At 53.5% G+C, this 11,603-nt stretch overlaps 1 protein-coding gene across 7 annotated transcripts in view; it reads right to left on the reverse strand.

The window, feature by feature from the left end:
- PPFIA4 (PTPRF interacting protein alpha 4) overlaps positions 1–10,407 on the reverse strand; it is a 47,668-nt gene extending 37,261 nt beyond the window's left edge. For 6 of the 7 annotated variants that reach the window (XM_045982989.1, XM_045982987.1, XM_045982990.1 and 3 more), the window contains exon 1: positions 10,266–10,407. The gene's annotated coding sequence lies outside the window, so the exon portion shown is untranslated. Of the gene's footprint in view, positions 1–10,065; positions 10,087–10,265 lie in introns of those variants that run through there. The other variant, XM_045982985.1, reaches the window with a different exon arrangement.
- Between the last annotated feature and the right edge of the window lie 1,196 nt (positions 10,408–11,603).

The following is an 11,603-nucleotide window of genomic DNA, read 5'->3' on the forward strand; positions in this document are numbered from 1 at the left end:
CACCTCCGCGTCGGAGCAAGACCTGAATGAGGTGAAGGGACCCGGGGTCTTGCGGGGAGTACGGGGTGTCGCTCTCCTGATATGTACGGGCCCCGGCTGGTGGCTAGACATCTTCTCCTTCTGTGTAATTGTCTACGGCCATCACCAGCCAGGGCGGTTAGCGTGTGCATAGCCTGGCTCCAGGAACCCCTGGAGCCTGGCACAGGGAAGCCCTAGTGGTCAGAGCAAAGGAAGGCGTGCTGGGGAAGGCAGCTGCAGCTGGGGATTCCCCTGCCCGCCATGGGCTTCCAGTTCCCCTGCCCGCTGCTGGAAGGCCACCGCTTTAGTCGGTTTTCAGAGGAAGCCGTCTTCAGAGCTCCTGCTGCATGAGAAACAAGACGGGAGGCAGCCAGCCCAGCCCTAGGCACACAGGAGACGCTCCATATACGGTGCTTTCCTCCCTACCCTCTCCTCCTTATTTGGGAGACATGGGTACAGTGTCTCGCCTACCCCTCAGGTGGCCAGCTTGGGCGACAGGCAAATTGGGACGGTCAGGGAAGAGACAGGAGGTGTCAGGACCAACATGAGACCCTGTGGCAGGGCTGAGCCCAGCAGGGCGACCACAGAAGGGCCATGCCCCTTCCACCTGAACCTGACTGTCATCCCCCCCGCCACCCCAGCCCCCCACCAAGTACTCGGGATCTAGGCAGAAATGGAAGCAGCAAGAGGGAGGCTGGGGAGGAAGGTGAGTCTGGATGGGACACAAGCTAGAGCACCAGCTTGAGAACTCCTGAGCTCACGCCCACAGCCCTTCCCAGAGGGCCCAGGCTTTCGGGCTGGCACGGAGGTGTGCCCACATACGCACATAGGCAGACGCAGAAACCTGGGGACCTGGGACCTAAGCATGTGGCCACATACCTGCTCTCGACACAAACTGGACGCAGACACTAACCCAGGGGATCCTTTCCCCAAGCTGGACGGCCACTGTGGAGGGCAGTGTCCCAGCAAATCACAGAGGTGAAAAGTAGCCCCCTCATCTGCACCCTCCCGCCCCACAGAGCAGCAGGGGGTGGACAGGACCTGGCTTTCAGCCCAGTCTTGCCAGGATTGACAACTCACCGATGCTGATAACAGCCATTCCTCCAGTTCTCCCATCCACAGTGCCCAGGACCCTCCACCCCGAATGCTCTGATCTCTGAGACTAAAAGCCACAATGGGCCCCCCCGCCCCGACCTCTCCAAGCTTACAAGTGGCCAGGCTCTCATTCCCTCCCACGCTCCCACCCAAGAAAAAAATGAGAGAGCAGGAGGGAAGGCCAGGCTGGGGAAGGGACTCCTGGGGGCAGAATCTGTCCTTTGGAGAAGAGCCATGGTGTGCTCAGGAGCTCAGGGGCCCAGGAGCCGCCTCAGCCCAACAGATCCCGGGCATCCTGCAGGGTAGTGGAGAGGAGGGAGCCCAGAGCTGGGACTCTGGGCAGGGAGACTGTGGTTCTGCCACAGATCGGCAGGATGACCTTGGGCTTGTCACTGCCTCCTGACAGCTCTGCAGTCAGATGGAACCCATGACCCTTGTTTTGCCCACCCTCCAGGGAGGAGATCACGGATAAACAGAAAGCAGCGCAGGATAACAGGGGTGTGTGAAGGGCCATCAGTGGTGCGCAAAGGCGGGTCTGTGGAAGGGGCAGTTCTAGCTCCTTCCAAGGAAGGGGTTTGGAAGTTCTCAGGAGGGAAGAACAGACCTCAAGCTGCCCGCTGTGATGGGCTAGCTATTTGGTCCAACTTGGCCTCCCCAAATCCTTCTGGTCATTCTGGCAACAGAGAAGCTGGCTGTGTAAGCAAGGCCCTTTCCCAGCCTCCCTCCCAGCCGGCTGCCGGGGAGCCACTGTGCTTCCCCTTGTGAAATGGCATCGTGGAGAGCAGGCTGTGGACGAGCCCAGAGGGCACTGCCAGGCCGATGCCCCGAGACGGCTGCCCGAGACCCCCCCGCCCCAGCCCCGGCCGGTGCAGCAAGGAGAGCAGAAGGGACCCCCCGCCCCGGTCCCGCTGGCGCAGCGAGGAGAGCAGAAGGGAGCTCGAGGGCAACCAGGCGGGGACACCTGGCTCCTTCTGGCTCCGGGGCTGGCTTTAAATAGCGTAATTATCATCTCAGCCTCACAGAAGCCTCCTCGACTCCTGCACAATTTCTAAGTAACACTCCTAGGTCCTGATTTCGAGGCTACAGCTACCAGGCCCCAAAGTGAGCATTTGAGGGGCTTTGCCAGTGAGGAGTGTGGGCAGGCTGTGAAACAGAGGGAGAGGGCTCCAGAGAGAGCAGGCGTGAGGGTGAGTGTGCGTGCGTGTGGCGGGGGTAGGGGAAGTGTCAGACCCACACCAGGTGTCTTGGCTCTTCTTGCCAGAAGAGGCAAATCAGAGGCCTCTCTGGCTTCTCAGAAGTCGCCCCCATCTCTTCCGCAGAAACAGGAGGGCTGTGCACTTGGGCCTGATGCTCTGACCAGCCACACACATGCACACACGCAACCGGCTGGCTCCCCACGGCCCTCCCAGATGCCAGCTGGGCCCCACCTTGGTGAGGGAGCTCCTGGAGGGCACAGCCACGGCCCCATGGGGGCCAGAGGGCCAGGGCGAAGCTGGCTGCCGCTGTGACCGTGTGAGTGGACCTTGCGCTGGAGACCCCGGAGCAAAGCGAGACCCAGAAGCTTCTCCTCCTCCCGTCCCTCTCTTTTTCAGCCCACCAACCCAAAAAGCCTTGCCCTCACTCCTCCTCTCCTGCGAGAATCCAGTGAGCTTCCTCGCCTGCTCACCGTCATGCTCCTGGACCACTGCTCACGAGATCCTGGCATCTCACCAAGCCTGCCTCAGTCTCCCCTTCCATGTCAGCCTAAGGCACTTCCGATCACCCTTCTAAGCCCACCTCAAACACTACTTCGGGACCTTCTGTGATTCCCCCCCAGTAAGATCAAGCCTTCCACAGACCCAGTACGGCCTTTTACTCTTACATCTCTCTGGGATACATCATCTCATCGGAAGACCCAGGGCTAAGAACCATGTCCTACTTACCTTTGGACGCCCCAACGCAGGGGTCGTAACACACACAGAATGGAACAGACACATGTGACAGGGTTTGTTTCTGGACAGACCACCCCTGGCCAAGTTCCCAAAATAGTAAAAACTGGCTCAAGGCCTGGGAGTAGGTCATTTATCTCGCCTTCTGAAAATGAAAACTTCTGGAGAGCAAGACAGGGGCCACCCCTGCTTGGCAAGGCAGACTGTGGAACAGGCTGATGGGTCTGAATGCTGGCTCCTCCACTGACCATCCACGTGGCTGGGAAAAGATGCTTAATCTCTCGGAGCCTCAGTTCCTCATCTGTGAAATGGGGATGAGAGCAACGCCCACCTCAGACAGCTGATTTGAGGATCACTGGAGTTCATGTACACAGAGGGCTGGGATCACGGCCCAGAGCTCAGGGGTGACTCTGAGCACCTCAGGCTCCTAAGGCACCTCCAGGCCAGGCCCACTCTGAACACACTAAGAAAACTAAAATTCCGTATAAGCTACAGGAAGCCACTGCCTGAGGAAACCTCTTCGAAAAGCTCTCCTGACCGTTTCTCATGGCTGCAAGAATCCCTTCAAAAGTACGCAGTTTTCCAGGCCCCCGAAAAGACCAATGGTGAGACTTTACCTCTCTGGGCTTTGGGTTCCCAAATCTGGAAGATGAAGGTCATACCACACAACACACTCTAGTGGTCTTCTAGGTTGTCATGAGGGTCAAAGGGGATAAGACAGAAACTGATCTGAGGAGTAGAAAATGCTACTCAAGGGCCCATGGGCATCACTGGCCACCCAGGGCCTCCACATCCTCATGCCGGGCACCTTCACATAGGCACAGGGAGCAAGGTCTCTATCCAACAGGCTCCCCTGGGCCTGTCTCTGTGCAGCCCATCTCCCCAGCTTCTCCCCACACACTACGTATGGGCCACTTCTTCCAGAGACATGGCCTGCCATTTGGGTGAGCAAATGACTTACTGTCCAAACTGGGCCCTTCCTGAGAATGAATGGAGGCACTGCGAACACTCACACCAGAACACAGGTGTAAACTGAGGCACAGCTGGCTGTATGGTCACCCTCACTATCACCGCCCCAGGGGGACTAACGTCAAAGACTAGTGGGGAAAGGAGGTCTGGGAGTCTCTTCTTCTAAACACTTCCTCTTCTAAAATACCCAAAAGTGGAGCCATCGCAACTACCTCTTTAAATGAAGACAGGAGGGGCCCCTGGGTGGCTCAGTCGGTTAAGCATCTGCCTTCAGCTCAGGTCATGATCCCCAGGTCCTGGGATCAAGCCCCGCATCAGGCTCCCTGCTCTGAGGAGAGGCTGCTTCTCCCTCTGACCCTCCCCTGGCCTTCCCCCTGCTTACTCTTTCTTTCTCTCTGTCAAATAAATAAATAAAAGCTTTAAAAAAAAAAATAAAAGAAGACAGGAATTGCAAACTGAGAGAGTACCTTTAAGGCCTGACCGGGGACGATACCACGGCACAGAGGGGAGGCAAAGGCAAAGGGCTCCGAACTCCCTTTTCTTAATATAATCTCATCAGTTCCGAATCTGTCGATGTTTCTGGATGTCTGATTAAGGTCTCATTGGTATAAAAGAGCTCCAAGTCAAAAAGCATCATACGTTTACGTACGGCTTCCAGAAGGCCCCGTTAAGTAAACACCTGCTCCCTCAGAGAGTCGGCACGTCAGTACCACAGGACGACCAGCCTGAGAAGGCTGCACAGGTGACATGGGGGGTCCACCGACTCCTTCCCACATTCTAAAGGGCTCCCAGAGATCTCAACCAACCAAGATGAAGCCTGCAGCCCCGGAACACAGCGCATGTCTTGGGCTGAACTGACCTCATTAAGTTCAGCAACCCTGGCCGACTTCTGCTAACCAGAGCCATTGGTTAACACTCATACATGCCCTTAAAAATTGTTTGCAAAAGAAGAAACAAAGAATAAATGTGGCTTATGTGGAGAATAAAAATTTTTCAAAACTAGGGGTCCAAAGCTATAGGCCCAGTATGATTCTTCTGGCATTGGGGGAAAAAAAAAAAGGCAGCTCAGAAGTATCTGTGTTAGTAGATGAGCCCCTAGATGAGGGAGCTGTCCTGGAGCGAAAACAGAGCTGCCCGCATCAGGAACGCGAGAGGGAAGTGCTGACCGGGGCCAGGGCATGGAAGGTCCAGAGTACTCAGAACTGCATCATCATGTGTGTGCCTGGTGACCAAAGGGTGTGGGGAGGGGGTGATTATCAAAGAGAGAGAATGTGTGTGTATGGGGGGGTGGACATGTGCGTCCATGCAACAGTGTGTAAGAGTCATGAGAATGTGTGGCGTACAGGGACTGACATGGTCATGAGAACGGGGTCCCGCGAGCAGGTGTTGCACAGTGAGCGGGCATGAATAATGGTGGGTATGTGCGCATAATGGCGAGACAGACTGTGTGTGGTCATTTGTCAAGGGCTCACGACGTAGGACTACGGTCATGCCAATGTGTAGTGTACGTACAGTCATGAGTGAACGCGTGTGGCTATGTTAGCACATACACCTGGGAGTCGTGAAATCGCGCATGCTCATAAGAGCACGTGGGTGCCATGAGAGCTTTCGCGCATGTGCGAGCATGAAGGAGAGTCTGCACATGCGCAGTCTTGAACCTGTGTGAGAGTGTGTGAGAGGGAGAAGAGGGAGGGATGGAGAGGATAAAGAAAGAATGAAAATCCCCTTTGTTCCAGGGGCTCTGCCCCAAACGAGAGCCAAACATTTTGGGTACTCTGCAGTTGGCCTGGTGGGAGCCCAGCCTACCCTTCTGACTGCCACCCATCCAAGGCCAGGACTCCCTTTGCATTAGAGATGGCAGCGGTCACCCTCTGGATCTCCCGGCGGTCACTCCTCATAAAACAGCCCAGACCAAGGTCCTGGCCTTGTCCCCATTCCCGAGCCTTCCACTCTCAGCATCCTCCAAGCCAGAAAGGAGAAGGGGACTCCTCTTCTGGAGTGGCTGCCAAGGACCCCTACCATCCACCGCCTACCCCAACTCATCCCTTACCTAGCACTGCACATTCCAACTCGAAAGCATCTTCTCTGAGGTCACCGAGGCCAACCTCCCACACAGTGTGGAAGTTCCTTCCACACCTCCCTTCCAGCTCAGTCTTTCTTTGATTATCCTTCAGGAATAGGAGCTCCCTGCTAAATGAGGAAGCCCTCATTGTCCTAAGGAAACTTCTTCCACTGAATGGAAATCTATCTTCCCTTTGAAGTGACAGTTATCTATCTGAAGACAGTAGCCATGAAGTCACACGGGCAGCATAATTTATCTACAGGAATCCAAGTATCTTGGGTGAGCAAAATAAGCAATAAAAGACTCAAATGCAAACCAGCTATTTCATTCCACACAACTACAAAATTATACTGTATAGAAGTACTCTTTTTAAAATCACTGTACACATTACATAATTAATATGTAATGTATACTACATCTCTATAGTAACATTATTGTTCTGTATTAGAAACCTACAGCCATATACCATGCTATACGGGAGACCTGGGGATTTTCACTTTACCCACTGCAATAGAATCTAATTCTCCCACTGAGATGTACCACCACCATACTAGGTCCCCAAAAGCTGCTCTGCTCCAAGTTAAATATTTCTAGTTTCATTGAATTCAGGGAATCAGAAGACAGACCTCTTCGATTCAATCCAACAATTAACCTATGGAGTAGATTTCCTTGAATCCAGTGCTAAGAGTTGTCGTGGACACAAGAGGTGGGTAAGATATGCCGTCAACCCCCCAAAAGTTTATGGTCTACTTGAGAGAACACAGTTAGAGTGGTTCCCCCGCCACCATCCATAGCCTCATTTTCTGTGATCTCAGTTCCCAGCGGTCAACCACTGATGGAAGCAGAAGATCCTGACACATCAGAAGGTCAACAGTAGCCTAACCCTACATCACGGCACCCACATCATTCTCCTCACTTCATCCCATCAGGGAGCCATTTTATTATCTTTTTTTTTTAAGATTTTATTTATTTATTTGACAGACAGAGATCACAAGTAGGCAGAGAGGCAGGCAGGGTGGGGGGGAAGCAGGCTCCCCACCGAGCAGCAAGCCCAATGCGGGGCTCGATCTCAGACCCTGAGATCATGACCTGAGCCGAAGGCAGATGCTTAACCCACTGAGCCACCCAGACGCCCCCATTTTATTATCTTGTATCATCGCAAGAAAAAGGGGGAGGACAGTAAGATATGTAGAGAGAGAAACCACAGTCCCATAATTTTTATTATAGTAAATTGTTATAATTGTTCTATTTTAGTATCAGTTATTGTTGTTAATCTCTTACCGGGACTCACATATAGATTAAACTATCATAGGATAGGTGTGGAGTTTGGGGAAAAAATAGAGTATATACAGGATCCAGGTACTACCTGTGGTTTCAGGCATCCCCTGAGGGTCCTGGAATGTATCCCCTGCGAAAAGGCAGACTGCCATACCCACGCGATGGTTCAAAAGCAACAGGGAGTAGCACGTGACCAAACGCCCAGTCTCTGGCACAGCTTGGGGGTCAGCGCAGAAAACCACTTGGAGTATGACCAACTGAATTTACTGGTGGCGGTTTCTCCTCCAGCTCTCTCAGAATGAAGCAGCCCCAGCCAGGGCCTCGAAGCCCCACAGGCAACAAGCTGCTCTGTGTTAGTGCTGATTTCACCCAAGGGAATAGAAGACACTTGACAGGGGCAGAAGGGTGGGTGGTCTGCAGCACCCAACCAAGGCTCTCTGAGAGCCAAGCAATGAGCTGGGCAGTAGTCATGTTTCCTGTGTGATCAGAGAGCCATTGCCTAGAAGAGGGCCGTCCTCAAGCTCTGCCCTGCCCTGGAGTTTCACACCACGCTAGCTCAGAGCTCCTTCTCCCACTATCCTCCCACCCCTGCCCTTGTCCCTCATGGGTCCTGCCCTCGAGGCATTCTCAGATCCCGTGGGCCCCTCCCAGCCCAGCAGAGACTGAGGGGCCCCTAGAAGTTGCCCTCTCACCACGGTCCATCCCAGTACTTTTTACTCTCCTGGCCATCCGAAGTGCCACGCTCCTGTGAGCCAACACAGGGTGCCCTCCAGAGCTAATTATAGGTCAGTGAGCTAGCAGGCCAGAGGGGGGACAGATGGTGTCTTCATATGGCTGCGATACACACCGCTCCTCTCTCTGACCTCCCCTTCGTTTCTCCGGGTCCCATAGCTGGGACCTAGACGCTGAGGCAGCTGTCCCTTCTGTGGTCCCCCCTGCTCCTTATGAGCTCCTTATGAGCTCCTCTCCAGGACACACATGTCACGTGCTACACCTTGCTCTACAGTGACCCATCCAAGGATGCAGAGCCCCATGGGAGAGTATCCCTGGCAGAAAAAGGCCTCAGCTAGGGCCTCCATACCCTAAAGACCCTTGACCCCAGCTCCCTGGCCCCAATGGGCCTTGAACCCTGGCTCCTTCTCCTCTCCCCAGCTCTCACCCCATTATTCTCAGAGGCTCTGAAAGGACCCACTGAAGTCCCTGATGACACCTGCCAACTCTGAGATTCCAGCCATCAACTCAGAAAAGATACCCAGGAGCCCAGCTGCCTGCCCTGCCCCTCCTCCAATCCCTCCTTACCACCCAAAGACTAGACCTCATATACGCCGCAGTTCTGACATCATGACCTGCTCACCACATACACCCAGCTCCCCTGGACAAGGTTTCACTTCACACCCCCTTCCCCCACACTCTTCTATCTTCCAGAGCCCGCATCTCCCACTGTGCCAGCTGTCCGCTGTATTCTTGGCCCCCAATAACCACTGTGCTACTCTTCATCTCATTATTTTGAGACGCTGTTTCTTTCAGGCAGTCCTCTCGGGCGTCAGAGTCTTAGAAAATAGCCAAGTGAAATTATTCAAACTGTTCCTTTTGCTGAGGCAGCTTTTCTCAGGACTACCTAGGCAGTTAACAGTGGTTGGAATCCAGTTCGGATAGCTGTTTGAAAGCACGTGGACAGGGCTCTGCTTTTTTATAATGTAATAGCCAATGTAACAAAATGGGGGGTAGGGGCTGTTAAGAGTGTGCCTACTGTGTGTATCTTTCGGCTGTTCCATGGACCTAAATTGCCTTCAGAAGACCCAGCACATAGCATGGTGCTTGGCATATAGTAGGTGCCCAATAAATGTTTGCTGAGTATTGAACAAACTACTAGGTATCAGTTCCAACCACTCGGGAAAGGCGGAGGGAGGTCCCTGAAACCTAGCTACTGGAGGGGGCCATAAGCTCCCGCCGGGAGGGGATCTCCATGCTAAGCAGAGCCTCCTCCTTAACCACTTGCTCACCGCAGAACAGTAGAACAGCAGCCCCAACTCCCATATCCCTCTAATGGATACTACCAGCATACCTCTCCTCAAAAGGTGACATCAGCACCTAATGGTACCTTGTCTGGATCCCTCCTCCTCCTCCTCAAAGAAAACCACCTACACATTTCCAAGTCCTCCAAACCGACCTCTCTCTTCCCACCCACCATCAAACGCTGCAGGATCTATACCGGAAAACACCAAAACACCCCTACTGCGTGGTCCAAAGTCAACTCCCTACTCCCACCCTCCCAGTTCAGGAATCTATTCCAGCCCTCTTTTCCGGTTGCAACCACTCTCACCCCCACCCCCACCAGACCTCAGTTTGGCCGCTCCTTCCATCCCATCGCCCTGGCACTGCGGAGACGGGGGCATTTCTGGCAGAGCCTGAGACTGACAGTTCAAGGAACAGAGAGCTAGCGACATTAAGAAGGGGTGTTAGCTGCAACGCGGGAAGGATTAAGACCCCCCGGTAAGCGCGAAGACCTCAGCACCTCCTGTGTCCAAATGAGCGGAGCTGGCCCAGGAGCTAAGAGGTGCTTTTTCTCTGACTCTCCAGGATGGTTAATGGGGGCGCAGTCCAGCCAGCTCCCACCGGGAGACTTGCCAACTCAGCCCCCCTCCTCCGAGGCTGATGGAGCTGAGGGCGAACTCCACGCCCTCCCGCAAACCGGGCATCGCCCCCCATTCTCACCCCCAAGGGCACAGGGCACTGCAAAGGCCGGCGAGGAGCGGCGGAGGGAGCAGCATCTATGTCAGCCGCAGAAGACACATCCGGAGTAAAACGATGCTGTTTTCCAATACGCACTAGACAGAGACCCCTCCCCAAACTGGAGGGGAGCTGGCGGTGGGAAAAGTGGCATCCTTTCCCCACCCCACGTTCTGGACGCTCACCTGCCTGCAGTAGTCGAAAGCCAAGCTGCTCAGCTGGGAAGCGGAAGGGAGCCGCCCCCCACCCGGGGAGCCCGACGCCTCCTAGGGAGCGGAGCGGGCGCGGAGGTAGCTAGCTGCAGCCTCCGCCGGCGCCGAAGCGCCCCGCCCCTGTCTCCCGGAAGGCCTCTGGCCCCACCCCCAAGGGCGGGGCCTGGTCGGCTCCCTCGAGGCCACGCCCCCTCCCCGACACGTGACTAGAGCCACTTTGCTACTGCGCGCCATCTTGACTTGGCCTGGAGAGTCTCGCTGGGGTGGTGGAAAACCATTTTACCCAGGACCACTGAAGTGTCCGGGCTCAGTGGCGCCCCCTCTCCTTCCCAGTGAGGTGCAGCACATGTCCTGTCCCTCCATTTGACCTCCACCCTTGTTTCTCATCTAACCACTTGCTCACTAAACTGACCTGGTCCTGGCCTTGTTATCGTTGCCAACGGTCTGTCACCCTTCACACGTGCTCTCTGCGCCCATTTATTACTCTTCTCTTGGTAGCATCTGTTTCGGAAGTGGAGAATCTTGAAATCCAGATACATTTCCATAGTGTGCACTTGAGTGAAATTCAGGCCCCTGGCTGTGCTAACACTGTTACTAGAATATGAAATGTGTGTTATATATACACAGTATGAAGACAGTCTCCATGCCAAATTTCTGACAAGTTTTAGTTAAATCTCTCCATTTTCCTGAATTGCTCCTTACCCTGTCCCGTGTGGCTATTAACTGCATCTCCCCATCTGGTTTGTGAAGTGTCATCACAGTGCCTACTCAATCCTTTTCAATACCCACTAAGCACTGCTACAAGTGCAAAGAACTTTTACACACGCAATGTGTACATATTTATAAATACACACGCAGCATTTTCTGTATCTTCTACAACAAACATTGTGCATAGTTGAGATCAGTGGCACATACACCCTTTCGTTTTTTTCTTCCAATAAATTCACCAATTGGCTTAGTTTCCTTGTATCTTCAGTAGAAGGCAGGAAAATTTAAGTAATTCTGATTTATTATAAGGGTGAGAAATGAAGCTAAATTTTGTGTTATTTTGTTTGACCCTGACAGCAAAATCAAGACATGTATTTTTAAAAGTGAAAATTACAAAGCAGTTTTTACAAAAGTAGTCCAGAAGTTCCAATTCTTCTCCAGGTGGTTTGGGGTTCTTCAAAAAGGAAATCTGAGGCACTTCACATCCTTTCACTAAAATGAATCATCCTAGAAAAGGCAACTCAGTCAATGCAGAAGGAAGGCTGAAGCCATGATAATACCCTTTACCAAGTGTCTGTCAATATCATGCTAAGAGAATAGCTG

Source organism: Meles meles, chromosome 17, assembly GCF_922984935.1.
Source record: "Meles meles chromosome 17, mMelMel3.1 paternal haplotype, whole genome shotgun sequence".
NCBI classification, from domain to species: Eukaryota; Metazoa; Chordata; class Mammalia; order Carnivora; family Mustelidae; genus Meles; species Meles meles.